General features: G+C 41.3%; 1 protein-coding gene across 15 annotated transcripts in view; it reads right to left on the reverse strand.

Moving 5' to 3' along the window:
• Nucleotides 1-21,988, reverse strand: part of ATXN1 (ataxin 1) — a 520,605-nt gene that overhangs the window by 224,532 nt on the left and 274,085 nt on the right. For 13 of the 15 annotated variants that reach the window (XR_013830337.1, XM_079935510.1, XM_079935503.1 and 10 more), the window contains one exon: nucleotides 21,169-21,297. The gene's annotated coding sequence lies outside the window, so the exon portion shown is untranslated. Of the gene's footprint in view, nucleotides 1-10,589; nucleotides 12,343-16,446; nucleotides 16,523-21,168; nucleotides 21,298-21,988 lie in introns of those variants that run through there. The other 2 variants (XM_079935506.1, XR_013830338.1) reach the window with 2 other exon arrangements.

A 21,988-nucleotide genomic window follows, 5' to 3' on the forward strand; every position in this document is an offset into this window, starting at 1 on the left:
GGCAGAGGGTTGAGTCAAGTTGACCTGACACCAGCCAGCACCGGGCTGCGATGATGCGCCCTCACTCAAACAAATGGGAATATTTCATCATCATTTTGTCAGGGGGAACACAAATGCTACTCCAGGTCCAAGGGCACATGATGAAGTGTCTTGAAACCATGTCCCTGACTTTTCACAACCAAATCAGAGAAAGGCTCATAAACAGAAGAGAATTCTCTGAGAGACGAGCAGGTACATGACCTGGGTTAACATTATCATGAGGGAGGCAACAGAGAGCAGTGCGATTAAGAGTATATAGATGTGGGGCTTCCCTGGTGGCACAGTGGTTGAAAGTCCACCTGCCGATGCAGGGGACACGGGTTCGTGCCCCGGTCCGGGAAGATCCCACATGCTGCGGAGCGGCTGGGCCCGTGAGCCCGTGAGCCATGGCCGCTGAGCCTGTGCGTCCAGAGCCTGTGCTCCGCAACGGGAGAGGCCACAACAGTGAGAGGCCCGAGTACCACAAAAAAAAAAAAGAGTATATAGATGTGGATCCAAATCCCAGCTCCTCCAACTGCCAAGCTGGACACTTCAGGCTTTATGGAGCCTCTTTAAACCTTAGCCATCACATGTGTAAAGCAGAAACGCTGCAACACATGCATGATGCTTAGAAGAGAGGCTGGTGACAGGGAACTATACTGAGTATCTTGTAATAAACTATAATGGAAAAGCATCTGAAAAATAATATATATGTACATATATATGAATGTATAACTGAATTACTTTGCCGTACACTAGAAACTAACACAACGTTGTAAATCAACTACACTTCAATTTTAAAAAGTAGGTTCAATGGTTTGCAAGGCAGAAATAGAGACACAGATGTAGAGAACAAACGTATGGACACCAAGGGGGAAAAGCAGGCTGGGGGGTGATGGTGGGATGAATTGCGAGATTGGGATTGACATATACACACTAATATGTATAAAATAGATAACTAATAAGAACCTGCTGTATAAAAAAAATAACAAAATAAAATTCAAAAAAAAAAGAGAAGGGTTTCCCTGGTGGCGCAGTGGTTAAGAATCCGCCTGCCAATGCAGGGGACATGGGTTCGAGCCCTGGTCCGGGAAGATCCCACGTGCCACGGGGCAACTAAGCCCATGCGTCCCAACTACTGAGCCTGTGCTCTAGAGCCCATGAGCCACAACTACTAAGCCTGAGTGCCACAACTACTGAAGCCCGCGCGCCTACAGCCTGTGCTCCAAAACAAGAGAAGCCACCACAATGAGAAGCCCGCTCGCCACAACTAGAGAAAGCCTGTGCGCAGCAACGAACACCCAACACAGCCAAAAATAAAATAAATAAATTTATTTTAAAAAAAGAGAAAAAAGAAAAAAATAATAAAATAAAATATAAATAAAAAGTAGGTTCAGAAAAGAAGAGAGGCTAGTGGCCTGTGATTAGTAGACGTTAATTGATGTTCTTACTCTTACACAACTACGTACTCAAGGAAAATTATTTTTAAGAGAGATAGGTAAGAAAAGAGAAGAAACAGTAGTGAAGCAAACAAATGTATGAAAAGGAAAAAAAATCATTATCTTAATTCCTAACTGCTTAAAAGTAAGCTACCCAGAGAAATGAAAACATGTCCCCACAAAAGCTTGTTCAGGAATGTTCACAGCGGCATTATTCATCACAGCCAAAAAGCAGAAACAACTCAAGTGACCATCAACTCACGATTGGATAAACAAAACGTGGCCTCTCCATACAATGGAATATCATTATCATAACAAGCGCTGAGCACTGATAACAAGCTACAGTGTGGACAGACCTTGAAAACAATATGCTAAGTGAAAGGAGCCAGGCACAAAAGTCCACATATTGTACGATTCCATTTATATGAAATGTCTAGAACAGTCAAATCTATACGTAAAGAAAACAGATTTGTGGTTGCCAGGAGCTGGGGGTGAAAGGTCAGAGGAAAATGGAATTCACTGCTAACGGATACAGGGTTCCTTTTGGGGGTGATGAAAATGTTCTATAATTTACTGTGGTTAGAGAGTTGCACAATTCTCTGAATACAGTAAAAAGCAGTGTACAGTTTAAAAAGAAAAATGTTAGCTACGTGGTTCTGAATGCTTCCTGCTTCCCGTCTCCTGAATAAAGACTCTTCATCTTTCCTGGGTGAGAGGTCCTGATGGGCAGAGCATATGAAATGCACCATTCCAGCAGTTCCTTTACTTATAAATATCAGAAGATATTGATCCTCCTCCTGGAGACATTCTCAGGTAGGTGTCAGGGAGGTTCTTTCTCTTCTCCTTTCTCTCTGCTTCTTCCAATCTTGGCTACTGCATTCTGTTTCCCCAGGCGTACAGTGGGTAAAAATCAATATCTTCTTGATCTTTCACAGGCAAAAGCTTTAAGGTGGACAGGCCTTTTATACACAGTTTAAAGCTCCTGAAAAATACCGAGCGGGCGCTCTGAAGCATTGCTTTTTGGCTTCTCCACGCCACGAGGACAGAGTCCCTAAAAGCACTGCTTCCTCCCAACTACTCCACTGAACAGCCAACATCGTTTTCTTTGGGGAACAAACTCCAAGGAGAAAGTATTGAAAAACCATTCCCCACAGTGCATTTGATGTTTGATTTATCTGATAAACATGCCCATAATTACCTAAAAAGTAACCTCATAATACTATTGGTTACAGGAAACCAAGCTTTTTCATAAACGTCCACAAGTGTTTTTAAGGGAATACTGATGTTAAAAAATCAGAAGACCAATTTATTCCTTTGCAACAATAACCATCACAACAATAGTAATGATTATTATATATTTCCACATGACTCTGAGGGTCTCTGGGTAATGCTGGCTTTTGTCCACACACACAAAATGCCTTTATTATTTGAACAGTCCAGGAATCAAATATGGAAACACTGCTCAAGGAATTTCCATGTAAACCATTTTAAAACATAATGAAGTCTTTTTAAATGTTAGTCTCTTCATCTTTCGGCTTCAATGTTCAAGGCTGAATATACGAAACAAACGATAAAGCATCATGTTTTATAACAAGTTACTCTGGTCAGTGGTGTGCCAGCTATGAGGCATAACCTTCTACTGAGACAAGCACATTAGGAAACTGTAAAGTAGCCCACTGGGCCCAATTTCCACGAAGAGGTACCAACCCCATTAGGTGTATACAACCTACAAATGAACCCAAGAGCTATGGGAGCTGGTAAACTGCATGCATGACTCTAGATGGAGGGGAGCGGGGGGGGAGCGGGACAGGAGTGTCTAGGAAGCAAGAAAAAGGATTTTTCATGACATTGGAAATTAAGAGAAGTTTATATAAGATTTAAGTCGAATAACAAGAATAAATCTGTCATGTATCTCTAGGTATCTAGAAATCTGTAAACTGGAGCTGGGCATAAAACATAAATCCATTCAACAATGATTTATAGTCTACACTTGGCATTTCATGTTTTTTTGTTTTGTTTTGTTTTGTTTTTGCGGTACGCGGGCCTCTCACTGTTGTGGCCTCTCCCGTTGCGGAGCACAGGCTCCGGACGCGCAGGCTCAGCAGCCATGGCTCACGCGCCCAGCCGCTCCGCGGCATGTGGGATCCTCCCGGACCGAGGCACGAACCCGTGTCCTCTGCATCGGCAGGCGGACTCTCAACCACTGCGCCACCAGGGAAGCCCGGCATTTCATGTTTTTGCATCTAAATGTTAAGAAGTACGGCACCCTATTCTGCTTTTGCTTGGGTAAGGTTGAAAAATTCAGATGGTATCATGTTTCTCATGGGGTCTTAAAAAGGCAGCTTCAAGAGTTCCCCCTTAATTAATGATTTCTGTTGGCATTTTAGATCTCTTGAATTCCCCTAAACATCCTCTTGCAATATTGGAATAACTTCTAGCTACTCTTGTAACATTAACAGCAGTGTACTTATGGGAAAATATATATGTCTTTTATATGTTTTGACAGCCAATGCTCAGTAAAAACCTGAGAGTATTTGATTGCAATGCCTCACTTTTATAGAGTATTCTACCATTCATAAAGGGCTTCTTTGTACGAAGCCACAGCTTTGCCGTTCAATTTCTATAAAATATTTTCAAAAGTATTAGTCAATTAATGAACATTTAACATAAAGGTGATCCGGAATCTATGAGGACAGCTCAGGGGAAAGGGACTGCAACCTGGAGACGGCAGAAAAATCATGACATCAAAATTATTCTCATAGTTTTGACAGTAAAGAAAAACCATCAGGAGACACGACAAACTTAAAACCAAAAGGAAATGTTTCTTGCATGGGCTGCAGTACGGTTTTAAACAGAAGGGAAAGATGATTACACATGCCTGCTATTCACTAAATATTAACTACACTAGAATCAAAATCTGAGCCTGAAAGTACAAGTCAGAATAACAGCTGAAACAGTTTCTTAACATGGCAGGCGTGCATGCATGTTCAAGGCAGGGAACAATGTATTCTTTTTAATATGGAAGCACTTCACCCTGACAATCTAACTATGACAAGCTTACACAGTCCTCAGCATTCTACCTCTGAACAGAACAACATCAGTAACATTCACGATCATATTCTGTCAGCTGCTCTGCTAACAGCAGAAATTTCTACTTGTATATGGATAGTAAGTTCCCCAAGAAGGGGCATGTCTAAGACCAGGGTTCCATCTGTTTGCTTAACAATACAATGCTAGCAAGAATATTTCTGTGCACACATTACACGTACATACGGATTAGAAATAAACAAGGTTTGTAATCGGCAAATGGGCTCCGTGGAGCAAATAACTGATTCATCACATATTTGTAAAAGCAAATATAAAATCCATGAATTATGTCTCTGTGCTGACAAGCTAAAAACTGCTTAGAACTTTTACGTTAACAGGGCATTCTGCTGTGATCAGTTGGGTTTTTCCCTTTATGTGTGAAACACACACAAAAGAGAATTACAAACTTCACAGTTCTCTAACCTTTACAAACCAACACAGTAATTATATTGCAAGATATCTGACAGCCCAGCGTAATATGAGAAGAGAATTCCTTTTTTCCCCACTTCCTTTAAATAGCTCTCAATTTTTCTACAATTTAAAGACTGCCTGAGCAAAAGATTTTCATAGCTATGAATCCTACTAAAGATAAATTGAGAGATAAAATAAAATCACTATTCCAAGTCACAGAATATTTGAGGCTCCTCCAAAGGAAATGTTTCTCAACACATAAAGACAGTATTAAATTTTAAGAGTGAGGCTATTATCAAAATGAAGGCACAGCAAAGTAAACACAAGTTAACATGACAAGCCCATACTGGTAAAGCGCAGATAAATGTTATCTCTGGGTTATACGCCTAGTACAGGCAGTCTTCAACTTATAAATGAGCTACGTACAGAAAGTTCATTTGTAAGTCAGTTGTTTGGAACTCCAAACTCATTTTCTCAGAGAAATGATGTTATAAATAAGGCTTGATCTTATAGGAAGGCAAACAAGAGCTATTAAGTCCATAATGTAGACAAATTCTAGTACTGACAGCTCTCAAGCAAGCTGCCTCTATGCTAAGCACAGAACAACAGGTACCTGAATCAGGAGGAGGTGAGGGAGAAGAGGGTTTCTTCTTCCTTACCTGGAACTTCTAAGTTCTTTCTGGCATCTGCCTGCCTTTCTTTATGTGCTCCCCACACACACACCCACCTTCTGTCTAAATGCTTCACCTGAGGCCATGTAATAGAGCATGAAAATGATTTTATATAGGAAACCCTCAACCCCTCTACCCAAACTCCCCTTCTTCCGTCCAGCCATCTGACAATCAAAGGCCAATAAATAGTTCAGTTCAATCAACACTTGTTTTCAGAGTTTTCATGGGAGATATAATCTTGGGCGAGCAGAGTGGGGAAAACCACCACACTCTGAGAATAGAACACAGACAGTGAGCCATCTGGAAGGACTGGGGTAATTTCAGGAATTCCTTTGCTACTTAGTAATGTTAACTAACAGGAAGAGGACCCAGCTCCTGGGACGTGCAGATGAAAAAACTCAAGTAGAAGTAGGTTCCTGACCAATAGGCACAAATAAAAGCCTGGGACGGCGGTGGAGGTGCCGTCTCCTAGGAGCAGCATGTACAAAGGTCCTTGCCTTTCCTTGTGAAGCCAAACGACTGCTTGCTCTTCCTCCCATTGAAGATAACATCAGGGAATGCACATGTTCAGATCAAGAGGGTCTGAAGGATGCAGAGTCCTGATACATCGACTCAGTGGGATCCTGATTTTCCAAGGATGGAGGTACTGTGATATCCTGCAAATAACTGGGTACTCACCCACGTACACACCCAGGGTGCAGCTGGGATGGAGGAAGAGGATGACACCCGGCTCGGGAAGGTATCCAGTTGAAGCAGAGGCTGGTTTGTGTTTCAACAAACCAACTTCCCTGACATACAGGTTGACATTTCCCAGCTTTACCTGCAATTAGGTATGTCCGTGGGACTAAATTCTGGTCCAGGGAACGTGAAAGAGAACGATGTGCGCCACGTCCACTAACAAACCTCCAATGAAAACATTCACTCTCTCTCTTTCCCCCCAGCTGCTGGCCAAATTGCCGCAAAAGATCGTGAAGTTCTCCCAGTGACCCTAGGGAACAGCTGAGCCGTGAGATGGAAGGACTCTGGGTCTGGGAATCACCACCATGTGGAGACCTCCACCCCCAACTGTGGAACCCAAGTTAACTATAACATGATTGAAAAAGAAACTTCTATTGTGTTCCTCCCTGAGGGTTGGGTTGTTTTTTTACTGTGACATCCTTGCCCTCTGCACCATCACCTTTTTGTTGCATCTCAGGAAAAGCCCTTTATGTTCACCTACCCTGAATAATCCATTAAGCTGGTCTGTCTCCAAACTAAATGGCCTCACCCCGCTGAGATTTTATTATGCTTCTAGTTTTTCTAGTTTTCCTTCTTCCTTCGCTGTGGTCTATATATTTAACACTAGAGAGCCTTCTTACTCCTTGGAGAACTGGGTAAGTAAACTTGTTAAATCATTCACCTTCATTTCAGTGTCCTTCTAAGCCAACCCTGAGATACTCAGAGACCCACCTACAGGGTCAAGTACAGGATTTGGGGTCTTTCATTTTTCTCTTTGCTGAGAAGGCTTTTTCCTATTATTTCCTGATCTCATAAGTAGATTAGGGTCGCGGAAGTATGTCTGCTGGATAAGAAAACTAGGATTGTATCATATTTATGACAAAATTCACAGAAGTGACATCACTTGAATTTTGTTAAAAGCAGCTTGATCACTTCATCCTCTTATATATTCATTCATTCAGTTTACTTTTAATGGGAAAGGGGAGAAAAAAGGCTAAAGAAGGAAAGATGAGAGTGAAGAAGGGAAAGAATCTATAAACATCCTCCCCCTCTTGCTCTGTAAATGTCCCCCGTATTTCATTATTGGCAGTTATAAGGTACAGTAAAACTCTAATATAAATTTAAACAGATTTTGTCTAATCCTAAAACTTGCCTTTCTATCCTTACTCCCTCCAGCAGCAACCTTCTGGCACTTTCCACCCTCATCTCTTTGTTGCATCTCTGAAAGGCCCACGAGGTTGAATGGTCATGCGCTTCCCACGTGGCGTCTTAAGAAATAATGAATTAACCTGTTTGATGTGTGTGCACCACCTCTTTGACAAAGGATGACCTGATGGATTTCCCAATCCTTATGGAACTCGCCTGAGGGTTACAGAGCAGAGATTCCATCTGCCTTTACCTTGCAACTTTTTTGAGAGTAAGTTCAAAATGGTGCTCCGAGGTCAGCATATGACTTCCACTTCTGCTGCCAAAAGAAAACGAGTCACTCACTGTGGTAAATGCACTCAAAAGCTTCAGGCGCTCTGAGAAGGGAAGAAAAGTGACTGGCCTCTATGGGGCTATGGAAAGACCCACTGGACAAAGTAAGTATTTTTCTATGGAATCTTTACATAGAACCATTGACTACGATTACAATGTTTTTAAAGATTTTTTTGATGTGGACCATTTTTAAAGTCTTTATTGAATTTGTTACAATATTGCTTCTGTTTTATGTTTTGGTTTTTTTCTCTTTTCTTTTCTTTTCTTTTTTTTTTTTTTTGGCTGCGAGGCATGTGGGATCCTAGCTCCCCGACCAGGGGTCGAATCCACACCCCCTGCATTGGAAGGCGAAGTCTTAACCACTGGACCGCCAGGGAAGTCTCTACAATTACAATTTTGAAATAAGTTCCCTACGAAAAAATCCTGAAATCAATACATTAACTAAAAAGGACATAAAAAGCTTCTTTATCCTGCCACTTTGAACATATGTGCCTCCACAGCAGGTCCACAAAGGGGGCCCCGTAGTCACTTTCCAGAGTGTTCTCCCATTGCCAAAGTCCACTCTACAAAAGATGTCATTTCTTTTCACATTCTCCACAAAACATCTATTCATATTATGAAACACACTGCCATTTAAACCATGTTTTAAACCCACCGTAGGCAAACTCACATTCCATGGAGAGTTCTCATTGTTAAAAAGATATTTGAAAATTAAGTTTACGTGCTGTAAAAGTGATACTCAATTCTGGGCTTAAATCAGAACCACAATTTTATGTTTTTTCAAGAATATCAAGCAACTTCCATTTATAGTTAATCCTAAAAGAGGTTAACCTTCTCTTCAGTTGCCTATTGTCAATAAAGTATATATTTAGCCTAATCCCTGATTGCTATCAAAGAAGGTTATGTTAGAAACATAACTTGAAATGTTGACTAAGAGAGGAATGGAAACCTTCAGAGACCTTCCTTTAAGACACAAATCTGATGACTTGCCAGCCATGATCAAATGTGTAAGTCCAAGTACGCACAAGGGAAAGACACCGCCGATTGTGCCCCCACCCTGATGTTACCCAAGCCCCAAACTAACTCCCAACTGTGGGGGTAACAGGTCACAACTGCTGATTTGGAGGCTACCAGCTTGCTGCAGAGATAGAAAAATAGTGTCATCTTTGAGCTATCTGTGGACATGTGTGTAATAACCGAGGAAAATAAGGAAATGAACGCTACCGAAACTCTTTCCTAAATTACACAGGTTGAGGGACAAGCCCAAGAGAAGAGAAGAATGACGTGACTAAACCCAACCAGAAGAGCATTCAATATGAGCCCACTCATTATAGCAACAAGTGAAAAAGACACAGAGCCTGAAGATAAGGAGCTTCAATTAAGCACACAAGCCGCCCTTTTCTATTTCTTCTTCCATAAAGTTCATTGCACTTTTATGGTATTTTAGCTTTTATGTCTGGGACCCCTGGGACCCAGGGACCTCTACCTTGGCGCAGTTAAAGGAGTATGTGTGGGCTTTTCCTCAATAAAATGGTGATTTGATAGAGAGGTTTTCTGTGAATTGAGTCTGAACAGTAGGCTTGACATCTTTTATCAAGCAGAGAGAAATGCCAACTTGAAAAATACTCTACCACTGTTCATGGCTGCTATTAAAAAATAGAGTAATCCTCTCCCTTCTTTTTACTTTTAAGACAGGGACCGCTTCGCTGGGTCTGACCTGGTAACGTATAAATTCATTCAGTCCAGCTCAAGCCATGGACCTTCCTGCTCCAAGTCTCATTGTAGGCAGACATTGTGTTTATACCCTATTTAACCCTCCTTCTTCACCTAGAATACATAATTCTCCAATGCAGGCACTCAAATATCTGCAGAATGAAGGACTTCAGTTACTGACATCAGCACCACCTGTCTGTAAGCTTGACCCAGGGATTTTCATCGACGACTCCCCCTCCATTCCCATATTCATCAATCACTACATTCCATGATTCTACCTCCTCAAAGGTTTTTGGATATGTTGCTTCCTCTTCCTTTTCTGACCCCCCATCCTTCCCAACCTAGGCCTCAAATGAATAGGCTCTCATTACCTACTTCTAACTCTTAACCCTCCGACCTCCATCTTTCCCAACTCCAGCCACCCTGGATATCCTGTCACCAACTGCATATATATATATATATATATATATATATATATATATATATGCGTTCGTTGCACGATATATATATATATCGTGTCACTGAGTCATTTCCTTGAACAAGAACTTGCAACTCTGCATCACCTGCCCTATTAACTTCAAACTCCTCTGCCAGGTCTTAATGATCCTCCCATCTTCCCCAAAGCTGCCCAACTTTCTTTCACACTGATCTCCAGCAAAAATACACACATCACTCAGCCACACAGGTCACCTGCATCCCTCCCTCGTGCCTTTGTCCCTGCTGTCCCTGCAGCCAGAACAACTTCTCAGTGTGCTCCACCCATCATATCTAGCCCTCCTTTCAAGGTGCAAATCAGGTTTTCCTTCTCGAATGAAACTCTTCCTGGACACTTCAACCCGCAGCCGCCCCTCCTTCCCCTCAATACCCACTCAGCCCAGAGCTGGCCCCTCCATCACAAGTTCTTAGCTGTATACTGTCATGTATGGCTCTGTACTTGCTTCTCGTGGATTGGTATTGCACCCTTCAGCAAGATTTTCATAAAGATAATTTTAGATTTACAGAGAGCTGCAAAAGCAGGAGTGTTCCTTTGTACCCTTCATCCAGCTTCCCCGTAAGTCAACATCTTACATAACCAAAGAACAATGATCAAAACTAGAAAATTAACCTTGGTCAGTACTGCTAACTAAACTATAGAATGTACTAGGATGTCACCAGTTTTTCCACTAATGTCTTCCTCTGTTTCAGGATCCAATCTCGGATTTCACCTTGCATTTAGTTGCCATGTCTCTTTCATCTCTTCCAATCTGTGGCCATTCCTCAATCCTTCCTGATCTTTAAAGAATGCTGACATTTTTGAAAAGTAGGTGTCTGATTCATTGATTGATTGAGTCATTGATTCATTCATTAAACAACTGATGTTTAGGGGCTTGTCTTGGGTGCTAGACTGACAACAAATAAAACAGTTCCTCGGGCTTCCCTGGTGGCGCAGTGGTTGGGAGTCCGCCTGCAGATGCAGGGGACGCGGGTTCGTGCCCCGGTCCGGGAAGATCCCACATGCCGCGGAGCGGCTGGGCCCGTGAGCCATGGCCGCTGGGCCTGCGCGTCCGGAGCCTGTGCTGCGCGGCAGGAGAGGCCACGGCAGTGACAGGCCCGTGTACCACCAAAAAAAAAAAAAAAAACAGTTCCTTTTTTCAATATGTTAACAGCCTAGTTAATAGAAATTCATGTGAGTGTCTAGATGTCCTTGATAGAAGTATGTGGAGAGCACACGTATGCTCCCGTTTTCAAAAGTTTGCTTCGTGGCACTTTGCTTTTACAAAAGACCTATACCAGCACCTATTTTTGCTAATGGAAAGAAATCTGAAGAGGATTTTGGCTTTTATGAAAACAGGTGAAAAGGGGAAATGGTTTTAGCACTGGTTTTGCAGCAGCCGTTACAGCGGCAGCGCACACCCCCAGCAGAAAAGTAGCACCACCAAGCTCCTTCCTGGAACTACAGGAAGCATCTCAGCATCAAGACACCACAGGCTTGAACTGTGTCTGTGAGCATCTGGGCTTTATCTCCATTTGTTTTGTGCAGCCGTTAGCAAGATGTGTCCTAAGGTCATTGCTTCTTCGCTTTAAGCCATTTCGGCTTACGAAAGGTTTCACAGGAACACTCTACTTTCGGATAGCAGGGAAACCTGTACAGTGATGGGTCAAACGGCAACACTGTAAATTCTACCTGGAGAAGAAAACGTAGGGTGACAGGCAGGCAGGAAAGACCTTCTTAAGAAAAACAGCATTTTGTTTCCCTTTTTATTCCACTGCTCACTCTATAAAAATAGTGGGCATATAAAATATCTAGAGACAAATACTGTCATACAGTTAGCGGGTACACTCTGCCTCTCCATCTTCTAAACTATAATTCCTAAAATCAAACACCTCAAGGGCACACTTTTTCGGAAGATTTAATGTAGTAAACATAGACTCTTTATATAGTGACTATGTGCTTTACTAGAAAACTTGCAAACGGTTTAGGAAAAAAAAAAATCTGAGAGGCCATTTGTCTTAATCCAGTTTTCAAATCCAATTTCATAGTTTTTATTCCTTCACAGGGAATAATGAAGAGCAAATAAGAAGCATCATCAATCAAAGATGGACTCCCTCAGTTTCTTTACTTAATTCAATTTTCTTGTACTGCTCCTACTGTATTTTGCAAACAAAGCTGTTCTTTTCTACATGTGATAGTTCAGCCCTGCAAACACCCTCAGAAATAACAAACAAACAATCGGGCACATTTTCTGCCACAAATTTCACTCTGCAATATTCTTTATCCGAAGCATTTTGAATTCCAAGCAAGCAGAGACACGTCTGTATCGCAAGACCTGCACACAATAGAGAATGTGTATTTTTAGACCCTTATTGACACTTAAATCTGTTAATATTTAACTCCTACTACTGTTCTAAAGGAGGAATAAGCAAACTCGCCTGCACACACAATGTTACATCAAGCACTTTAATTCTAACAGTAAATGCTGCCGAAAGGAATTCTACTTTCACTATTTCATATCACCCTTTCTAATTAATGTCAATGTGTCTTTTCCATGGGAGGGTACATACAACAGATGCACATATGTGCTATATCTGTGGATATCCACACAAATGCACACATATTCATGAGTGCAACATGCAAATACACTCATAGGCATACAGACTGGCCCCCATGTTAGTATCCACTTATAAATAGAGCTTGTTGCAGTCCCCGACTTGCATGGGAATACACACAAACAGCATCTAATCCAGTTGATTTCCTTTCATTAACTTTTGTAGGAAATTAAAATACTACAAAAAAAAAAAAATAAGCCAAGTAGACACTTCATGGAGTCTGTGATTAAGAAACACAGAAGCTAGGGGCTTCCCTGGTGGCGCAATGGTTGGGAGTCCGCCTGCCGATGCAGGGGACGCGGGTTCGTGCCCCGGTCCAGGAAGATCCCACCTGCCGCGGAGCGGCTGGGCCCGTTTGCCATCGCCGCTGAGCCTGCGCGTCCAGAGCCTGTGCTCCGCAACGGGAGAGGCCACAGCAGTGAGAGGCCCGCGTACCGCAAAAAAAAAAAAAAAAAAAAAAAAAAAAGAAACACAGAAGCTAATGAGACAGATGGGCTGCTGCATAAAGAGAATTTCAGCACACCAGCCCACACTTTGCAGAGATTTACTGTGCTTCACCTTTTCTGTTGCAAAGTCTTCATCATTTAGCATCTTCCTTATTTGACTCTTGTCCCTCGCACAGACCCCCTCCTATTTCTGCCTAAACCTTCTGAAATGAGGATTATTAAATAAAACAAGACAACATTCTTTTTTTTAATCTGTTATTCAAGGTTTACTCAGAAGCAATATTTACTATAAAATCATGGGGTTTCTAGCTCAACAGATAGTGGACAACTCTGTTAACAGACAGAGCTGGCTGGAAAATTTTTAGAAAAATCCCATAAACATAGAAGAATTTCCGGGCCAGAAAAACGAGGAGCTGGAAAAAAAATTCACGTATATTTTAAAATTATTCACAATAGATTTTTCCTCTATGTGACTGGTCCTCTAGGTTATCCTCAAACATACAGGCGATCACTGTCCTAAGAACTTCTCCATAAAAACGGTGCATATTTACAGAAATAACGTATGTGGAGGGCCTTACAATTCACCACACACTTTTTATGCATTCCTACACTTGATCCTCACAGCACCCCTGTTAGATATAATTATCTCTATTTTACAGATTTAGAAAAAAAAAACCCTCAGATTTTAAGTGATTTCCCCAAGGTTACAAAGCAAATAAATAGTACAACTGAAACTCAAAACCAGAATCTGTTACCAAATCTCCTTTTTTTTTTTCCACAACATGAATTTGATTTTCCTTGAATTCATTTTGGTTCTATTTTATAATAGTAGACTATACGAACTCTGCTCCTCACCTAAAGATTTTATATGCTTCTAAATGAAACTATATATTTTTAAATTTTCCCTATATATATTTTTAAAATTCTCTCTTTTCTGGTTAAATTGAAATGCCCTGGTTCCTTTAGTATCTGCTTCCATTATTCCCTGGAATCTCCCTTTTGAGAGATCTGCTGTCCTATTATCTGATGATCTATTTCTGTGTTGATAACTCTTCCGTCTGTGCTTTTTTAAAAAACTGTTGTTGTGCACATTGCTCAGTATTTTTCAATTTTATCCACTACAGCATCCGTGATCTTGCTCTAATATTAATCACAGTGCTAACTTCCACTCTAGAAAACTTAAAGAATTCTCCATTTTTATTCAACTGCATTCGTCTACCAGGTACATTTCTTGAATCTTCCTCCCCAGTCACTGTTATTGCCAAGATCTTTGAATTAAACAGTAGGGTTGTCCTTTCTTTTTTGAGGGGGGAGAGGTTGTCCTTTCTTATCTGCAAGTTCATCCTGCCTGAGCCATTTAAAAAAGGTGCTTTAACATAACAACTTCTCAGTGTAGTATATTCTGATGTCATAAATACTACACCATGATACTATCCTATGCAGGGGGCAAAAGGAGGACGTGGCTCTGAAAGACAGACCTAGTCATGTGCCAACACAGCCTGATAATTAGATCACTGGGAAAAGAGAGAGAAAACTCACAAGATTAGAGCCAGATGGGCTATCAGACAAGCCCCCTCTCTGGTGTGTGCAGGAGATTGCAGACTGTGGGCACCATCGAGCTTCAGGAGCCGAAGTCCACATCGTCTAACCCGCAGAGATAATCCAACTTCAGGGCATGCCATCCTCCCTTCCTGTTGCCCAGCTCTGCTTTCCCAGCTCTTTTAATTGGATTATTTTGGAATCTGCTATTTCTGTCTCACTCCTTTCCCCAAACTGTCGTATAAGTACTGCAGCTTGACTATTACACAGCTGCCAAACTTCACTCCAGAGATGGCTGTATTTCAGTGGCAAGTGAAGTGATGCTCTCTCTGTGCCACGTGAATACTAGCTTAAGAGCTTCAGCACCTGGAGGGGGTTGCCTTGGTGCAGGAAAGAAGTGTTTTGTTTTGTTTTATCATCATCACTTGAGGGGCAGGTCATTAGCTCCACCTGAACATGAAGGAGGAAACAAACCAAAAAACACTCCACACATATACACAAATGCATGGAGAGAACAGAAACGGTGGCTGGGACTTTTCATGGGTTCTTTTCTATGGGGACTTCAAAGCCTTAAAACATCAAGGATGGGTCTTCCCTGGTGGCGCAGGGGTTGAGAGTCCGCCTGCCGATGCAGGGGACGCGGGTTCGTACCCCGGTCTGGGAAGATCCCACATGCTGTGGAGCGGCTGGGCCCGTGAGCCATGGCTGCTGAGCCTGCGTGTCCGGAGCCTGTGCTCCACAACGGAGAGGCCACAACAGTGAGAGGCCCACGTACCACAAAAAAAAAAAAAAAAAAAATCAAGGATGTAAGATGATGATCTTTCAGAAGCAGAAGAAGCCTCAGAGAGTAGTCCGCTCATGTTACAGATATAAAACTTGGAGGCACAAAGTGAGTACCTTGTTCAAAGCTCTCCCCTGATCCCCAGACCCAGGGAGTTCCACTTGAACTTGGGTTCAGCCATGGACGCACTCAGAGGGTCACATCTCCACCAGTGGAACCACACACAAACCCAGCTTCTAAAGCATATGATATCAGTACTTCATTTCTTGTTTTGTTTGGTTATATTGATTTATTTTTGATACTCAAGAAAACTCTCTACCAGAAAAAAACAGAGTGTGAAGTAGCAGGGAGAAACAACAAAGCAGAATTAGTAGTAGCAGATGCTTTAACCATGTGCCAGGCCAGGAAATGTTCTAAAAGTTGATTATGTATGTAATCTTCACAGTGACCTGTTGTCCTCACTTTAAAGAAAAGAAAAATGAAAGATACAGAAGAAAGAATACTTCCAAAGAGAAAACAGGAGGCAGAGTAAATTGCCAAGTCATAGAAATGACCTTCCCAAATTTTACTCAAAACACTTAGTGAAAATCTAAATAAATATCAATGATATACTTCTCATTTAATCTAAAGACATAATCCTTGATACTGCTTGGCATCTAGAGGCTTGCATCTTTTGTTTCTTGATAACTCAAACAGAAGAGTATACTACTCCCACGAATTTCTATATACTATTTCTAAATCTTACAGTGATAATGGTTCTCTCAATAATCAATGAACAATCAATGACTCGCTATCTGAACCCTAGTGAAATGAAAGGCACTAATGATATCTGAGGGGGTCCTGAGTTGGGGGAAAAGGGGACTAAATGATCTTCACGTTCCCTTCAACCTCTAAATACTGTAACACCAACGGCTATACTAGGTAATATTCTAGAATTGAGAAAACATACTCAAATACTTCATCTCATTTGATAAACTCTAAGAGAAAAAAAGAGTAATTTAAAAAGTACCACAGAATACTGACACTTTGATATTTCTACACATCTAGTCATCACTCACACTTTGAAGAGTACAGCTTGCCAACACTGAGAGCAGCCTTAGTGTATTAGGAGGGAGGAATCTCTGCAGCATTATGCTTCAGCACCCCAACATGGAAAAGAAAAAATAAATAAACAGAACAGTAGGCTTTGGTATCAACCATTTTCTCATGTGTTTTACTGTCAGATGACAAAATATTCTACCTCATTTCATGAAAGGTAAGAGACCTATGGGAATGTTTGCACACTGACACAGTAAATTATATTATTTATAAGATTTTTCAAAGAATAAAATGCTTTATACAGAAGTCTGGTAAATTATTTTAGACACTGGAATACACTCCAAAACAGTTTTGAAAAGCTATGCCTACATATAAAACACTATGTACCCTGGAGTCTTTGTCTCTACGTTTTTCATTTTGCCATGAAAAACATCATTAAAGTGTCTCAAAATAATACCTTCCCCCAAACTAGCTATGAGTTATGCAGACTACCTTCAGACTGAAGGAACTAGAGTGGAAAAGAGAAGAACATATTTATGCTAAAAGATGATTTTGGAGAAGATCTCTATTTTAAAGATTTAATGAATACCAGTAGGGTTTTCTTAACCTTGGAAATGTACATTGCAAATCCCAGTGTGTGTGTTGGGGGCTTGGGTGGAATGGGTTGGGAGTGGGATGGGCAACTAAACTAAACGAACTGGGCTTCTCAAAGAAAGGAAAAGTATTTGAGTAAAATACATGGTAGAAGTTTGAGCCCCAGAATAAAGCAGTTGACTAGGGAGCAATAATACAGAAGAAAAGGGTCCCTCAATGATAGTAAAGCCAAAGCCAAAAATGTAGCCTTTCCCAAACCCATGTTGAAGGTCAAAGGAGATAAAATAAATCTCTAAGTGGATTTTATGATTTAAGAGACCACTAAAAGCAACCAGGAGTGGAGGGAGGAAGGTAAGAAGAACCACAATCCCACAAACAAGCGGAGTGGAAGGGTACCAAAATACTAAAGAGGCCAAGAGGTGACAACTGGAGAGACTATTTTGATCCAGAAGTTAAATCTGTTTAAAGTTAACTAAATAAAGTTAACTGTGGTTGCCCACAGAAGGGAAAATTGATCCTAGAACTAATCTCGCTCTCTAACGTGAAGGATGGTGGATAAGGTAAGAATAGGGATGTCATGAGTCAAAGTTAGTAAGGTCAATGTGTTCTGGTGAAGCCACCACCTCAGTTCTTCTTTTGGGTGTGGTTGAAAAAAGAAAGTACCACCCTATATACCATGAGCCATCCACTCTCCTGTCTCACATGTTTATACAGCCATAGAATAAAACACCCATTTCACAATCTGTTAACAGACAGATTATCGACAGCAAGCTTTATTTCTATCACCTAAATTGAGATATCGGGGGCTGCATGATTTTTATGGGCTCTGACAATTGAGCATCCAAGACAAGTTTCACACTTGTCTTCTCTCGGTACCTTCCTCACGTCCCAGTCTGGTCCTGCTTTCAGTGACCACAACCTCACTGCTAGCCCCTCTCCTCTAGTTCTTTCTGCCTGCACCTTCCGGATCAACAGGTCTTTTTCTCCACTGGTTTCTCCACTCTCTCATTTCAGATGCACTCTAGACCTCCTTTTAGAATGGTCCAGATCGTCTCCCCTGTTCACCCAAACCAGGTTCTGATGCTGCCGCCAGTATCTGCCTTAGAAACGAAAGCTCCATCAGGGCAGGCCCTTGTCCACCTTGTCCCATCCCGTATCTCCAGTGTTTAGAACTGTGTGAGTACATCGTGGCCCCCAAAGAGGTATTTTCTGAATGAATAAATGAGGGATGAATGACTAAATGAGATCAGAATTTACAGACATCATCTCGGTTTCTTCCAATTCAAAATCTGTGCTCTCACTCTGTCCTGGCAAAGCCCAAAGGCACCCCAAAGGTCCTATGGGACTCTCTGAATTGAGTTCTCAAGAATGATTTGGCCTGGTCTTGCAGAGAACTTTCCCACATGATTGCAACAATGGTCTGGTTATGGAGACAACCCAAAAGTGCTGTGAAATGTGGTTAAATATTCCCCACTCTTCTGCCTCCCTAAAGAAATTTCATCCTGGTAAGCCCCTACTAATCAACGTGTCTGCATATCTGCACACCAGCATGCACAGCTAGAGAATCCTTTCTTCCTCTCTGTTTGAGTCCCTATTGATTCTGTAGTTGGGGAGGAATCAAAGTGCTATCCAAATACCAAACATCCCATATGGCGCTGTTACCACCACCCTTGCTACGGAGATGCTCGGCCTTCCTACCTCAGCTCGCAGGAGTCTGGCAGAACACGACGCACTCTTTTGCTGACCTATCTTTGCTGACACATTCATTGTCCTCTCTCCCTTTGTGAACTTATTAATTTTGTTGAAATAACATATGTACGTGCATAAACCCAAGTTTCATTTTCTTATGCGTCCTCGTAATGATTACGAGGAGAATAATTTATGGTCCACTAAAGAGGAATTCTTAAGCTAAACTGTCTTAATTGGGAATTCAGATGTTCCTTTTTTACTGAAAAGTACAGAGCTGTTCAAATTAGACTGGAACTTTGGGCCAAAATAAATGTACATACACAAGACTTGCAGAGTCTCCGGTGAAAAGCATTAGCTGAAGCCAGACAAGTCGCCGTGGGTTTGTCTCCTTGATGCCAAATCACGCTCTGACTTTTTCCTTCTACATTGCAGCAACCTTATGATGTGGTTCAAGGGTTGAGGGACTCGCCCTTGTGAAAGGAAGCTTATTTAGTAATGGGAGAACAAGATGAGCCTAGCAGGGCAGCTCATGTGTGGAGCTGGACCGTTAGCGATTCAGTGCAGCTCCAAGGGGCCAGGAAGCTGGCCTTATCCAAGGTCCTTGCTGTATCTCAGGAGTCAGGCAGCCGGGGGTGGGGATGAGGCTCTGTTCTCACATAAGGGCTGCTCCAAGGGACCCACTGGTCAGTGTCATAGACAGTTTTGACTTCATAGCTCTGTGGTGAATGGGTCTCTGACTTGCAGACTTCAGTCAGCCAGTTTCTCCAGAACTGGGATTACTCCGTTAATTCTAATAAAAGCCATTCAGAAATATATTATACCTTTTTTGGATCCCAGAGGAGGATGAAACAAAGGAGGAAGAAGGGAATAAACAGTTTTACAAGAATGGGATTGTACCATGGTTAGTGTCATACTTTGCTTTTTTTACTTTGATCGTGACCATCTTCTCATAGCATTAAATACTCTTTTGGAATAGGACTTTTAAATGATCTCACATATAGTTCCTTGTAAAAACACCCTATGAGATGGGTACTAGTATTATCTAAATTTTATAAACTTAGACTTTGAGCTGTATAGTAACTTGCCCAAGGTCATACTTCAAGAAAAGAGCAGAGCTGGAGTCTGAGCCGAGGCAGTCTGGAACCTGCTGTCTTATCGACTGTGATCCACAGCCCCTGAATCATACGGTACGACCATAATTATATTTCATCCTACTCCCAATGTTCGATGGGTATATGTGTATGTATACAGACACACATGTGTATATAGTGTTGTACATACACACATATGTATGTGTATGCATACACACACACATATACACACACCTGCATGCGTACATATATATATACACACACATACATGTATATTAACTTCAGATCCATGTTTAATGATGGCTGCTTTTTATTAAATACCTTTACATTCTTATTAAATAATAAAAAATTATGTTTTCCATTGAAAAAGTATGTGATCTCATGGTTGTCTAGGACCCCATGCTTCTTGATTTAGTATTATTTCTCAAATGTTAACTATTGGTAAGTTTCAAGCATGCTACTGTCCACAGAAGAAAGGTTCTTCAAAATAGTATTATTTAAAATAAATGCCCCCTCCCTCACAACCACCACACCCAAAAAAGGGACACATAGAGGCACCATTTCTCAGAATCAACTGGCAAAGACTCTTTGTTTTCAAAATTCTCAGCACTGGCAAAACTATATGGAAGTAGGTCTCTCATATACTGCGCCTCTGGAAATATAAACTGGTCTGACTTTATGGGAAAGTAATTTGGCAACAAGTCTTTGTTGTAATTTGTAATTTGGCAAGAGTCTTAAAACTTGAAAACTCTTAAATCTAGCAATTTACTGCTAAGGAAGTATCCCAAGGAAACCATTAATAATGGCAACTAACATGAAGCCATAAGAACATTCTTGGTAGCATAAAAGCAAAAAAAAAAAAAAATTAGACATCTTAAATGTCCAACTAGAGAAGATCAATTAAATGTATTTTAGGATATGTATTCAGTGGTATGCTATATATTTGTAGATAAATAACTTGTAATGAAAAGATGTTCATTATTGCATTGCTGAGAGGAAGAAAAAGGTTAGGAGACAGCATGTTGCACTGTTCACCACTACCATCTGAGGGTAGTCTCTCTAGCTGAATTTATAAACACAATGATCAGAGTTATCCCTTTCTTATTAATGCCTTTTCATCATCCAAGTCAGTGAGCTCAAAATGAATAGAAGTTAATTTCTTTCCCACAAAAAAGCAAGGGTTCCATTTTTACAGAGATGGAGAGAATAAACAGATGGAAGACACGTGAATCTACAGACGTATGTTTATGTTGTCCGTGTGTGTGCGTGTGTGTGTGTGAATAGACATGTAAACATCCCCACCACTATCTTAGAGATTTTACAATCAAATGATAGTTATTTTCGGTTAAAGATTTCGGAGATATTTACCTGTACCATGTGCTTTCATCACAATGGAGACTCATAAGCAGTCAGCTCCTTCCCAGCAGATCTTTTCACACAGATTTTGCTTGAGCAGAAGGGGAGACAGTAGAGAAACTCAATACAAAAAGCCTAGACCTGTAATTACAAAAACAATATTCCCACTGAGTTAGGCAGTTTTCTGTGGTCTTCATTCACATTAGCTGAATTCTCAGAGAAGAAAAACATATTTGCATAATCTCTCTCCCTCCCTATCTCTCTCTCTCTCTCTCTCTCACATGTACACACACACACACACACACACACACACACACACACACACACACACACCCCACACCACACACACAGAGATAACACACGCGAGACAATTCAGAATACCAAAAACTCAGCATGCAGACACACAGCAGGTCCTCACCTCTGAGGACGAGAGGGCTCTGCCTGCCAGGGGGTTGCTTCCCAGCCCATCTCCTGACCTTAGGAATAACACCATCAAAATAACCCTATTCCTTCCCCTCTTTCTCTAATTGATCCCAAAACTTCTGAGAAATGAAAAACAGTTAGTTCTTCCCCAGAAAATGTCAGAAACATTACTGAATCTGACGCTTTCTAAGATTCTTTCTAGCCACAAAGGTAAGCAAGTTCGGTACATGTATTTACCATAACAGCCTGACTTTCACTTTATTTTTTTTTTAATTTTATTAATTTATTTATTTTGGGCTGTGTTGGGTCTTCGTTTCTGTGCGAGGGCTTTCTCCAGTTGCAGCAAGCGGGGGCCACTCTTCATCGCGACGCGCGGGCCTCTAACTATCACGGCCTCTCTTGTTGTGGA

Source organism: Stenella coeruleoalba, assembly GCF_951394435.1.
Source record: "Stenella coeruleoalba genome assembly, chromosome: 10".
NCBI classification, from domain to species: Eukaryota; Metazoa; Chordata; class Mammalia; order Artiodactyla; family Delphinidae; genus Stenella; species Stenella coeruleoalba.